Genomic DNA, 2,515 nt, shown 5'->3' with positions numbered 1-2,515 from the left:
ATAGAGAAATTCAATCAACAGAACATCTTAAGACAGAGACGCAGTTTTCCCTTCTATGGCCTGCGACCAGACGCAGTTAACCTTCTGCTCCCCTGCGTCCACACACAGAGATCCTTCTGCTGCGCTGCATGCCCACGCACTGTTCCTTCAACTGCACTGCGTCCTGTTGCTGCAGGGACGCACCCAGAAATAATATCGCGCCGCGTCTTTTTGCTCAGAGACGCACCTGATCCTGATTATGCTCCGCGTCCCCACGCAGTGCGCCTGTTATTGTACTGCATCCCGGACGCACCTGAATCTTACTCTGCCCTGCGTCCCCACGCAGGTCTCTTCTTACTGCACTGCGTCCCGGCGCACTTGCCTTTCACTTAACCTGCGTACCTTCGAGTATGAATGATTTCAAGACTTTAAGAGTAACCCAAACAGTCAGATCTACAGATCTGATCATGCGCCAAAGAGATCTCAGTCTTTCAGAAGATTCGCCTTTTTAGATCTAGACCAGATCTAGCCTCATAAGATATTCAACCAAAGACATGCTCAAACCAAATGATCTCCTTTGCTTTATATAGGCAAGCTCCTCCTCAAATCATGGAACAATACCACGAGCCGACACCATAATAACACAATACCGTCGGCTAGATACCAAGAGTAAAACACAAGAAACCCCCACGTGAGCTTTTCTCTGCCTTGAAATGTGTGCACTGGGTGGACGCACCTCCTGAATGGCTGGCCTGCGACTCTGGACGCGGTCCCTGCAAGGTGTACCTGCGGGTACGCACCTTCTGAACTGATTTCCTGCGTCCTTCTTATTTTTCAATAAATTGAGAGCCTTGTCATGGGAGTTACCATCAAGTACAACATCTGTAACATATAGCCATACCAGAGAACATAATGCCAACAATCTCCCCCTTTGGACTTGATGGCAACCTTACAATCTTCAGCTTCATTCTCCCCCTTTGACATCAAGGGCAAAGGGGTATGCTCCCCCTAAGATCATGCTCCACCTGAAAAAGAACCAGATCTGTAACAAAGAACCATAATCCACCATGAAAGAGATAGAGACATATTGCAGCTATTTCCAAGATCTCCTTCTGACCATCCTCCATAATGCCAACAATGCATTATATGCTCCCCCTGAACCTGTACCATCAATCAGAAAAGATTCAACAATAAGATGATGCATCAACAACCCCCAACTTTTGCCTGAGGTATTCAAAAGTGTCCCTGGGCAATGGTTTGGTGAGAATATCAGCAACTTGTTCCTTAGAAGGAACATACTCCAACTTGACCTTCTGTTCAAGCACTTGTTCCCGGAGAAAATGATACTTGATTGGTATGTGCTTGGTTTTTGAATGCATAACTGGATTCTTTGAGATGCTGATTGCACTTGTGTTATCACATAAGATGGGGATAGGTGGTGTACAAGTGATTTGAAAATCCTGCAAAGTCTGCATCATCCAAAGGAGTTGGGTGCAACAAGATGCAGCAGCAACATATTCCGCTTCAGCTGTAGACAAGGCAATTGAACTCTGTTTCTTGCTGAACCAAGATACCAGTCTAGAACCCATAAAGAACGCACCACCACTTGTGCTTTTCCTGTCATCCACACTTCCGGCCCAATCTGCATCTGTATAAGCATGAAGAGTAAGATCTGTATCTCTAGGATACCATAAGCCATAATTTTGAGTCCCTTGAAGATATTTGAAAATTCTCTTCACTGCCTGAAGATGAGTCTCCTTCGGATTTGCCTGAAATCTTCCAACTATTCCAACTGCATGCATGATGTCCGGTCGGGTACCTGTCAAATAAAGTAAACTTCCAATCATAGATCTGTAGGTTGGTTGATGTACTGCTGCAGATTCATCATTTGTACTGAGACTACATCCTGTGACCATGGGTGTACATACTGGTTTTGCATCTTCCATGCCATATTTCTTCAAAATCTGTTTGAGATACTTGGTTTGAGATAAAAAGATTCCTCCTTCCTTTTGTTGGATTTGCAAACCAAGGAAATATGTCAGTTCTCCTAGCAAGGACATTTCAAATTCTTTCTGCATGACCGAGGCAAAGCTTTGACTCATAGCTTCTTCATTGCTGCCAAAAATAATGTCATCTACATACACAACAAGTATTAGCAATTTGTCATTTTCAACTTTTATATAAAGATTGCTATCTGCTGAACCTTTTGAAAAACCTTGTTGATGAAGATATTTGTCCAAGCGGTAGTACCAAGCCCTTGGAGCTTGTTTGAGACCATAGAGGGCCTTTTTCAATCTGCATACAAGGTTTGGATCATTTCCAAGAATGAACCCATCTGGCTGTTCAATGTATACTTCTTCTTCCAAGTCTCCATTCAGAAAGGCTGATTTCACGTCCATTTGAAATACTTTGAAGTTTTGAAAACTTGAGAGAGCAAGAAACATTCGGATGGCCTCAAGTCTTGCAACAGGAGCAAAGGTTTCTTCAAAGTCTATTCCTTCTTGCTGCGCATACCCTTTACAAACAAGTCTGGCTT

The sequence above is a fragment of the Pinus tabuliformis genome, chromosome X, assembly GCF_031772625.1.
Source record: "Pinus tabuliformis cultivar Carrire ecotype Pingquan chromosome X, CPIR1, whole genome shotgun sequence".
In the NCBI taxonomy this organism is placed as follows: domain Eukaryota; kingdom Viridiplantae; phylum Streptophyta; class Pinopsida; order Pinales; family Pinaceae; genus Pinus; species Pinus tabuliformis.
Note: the sequence above shows the minus strand (reverse complement) of the source record.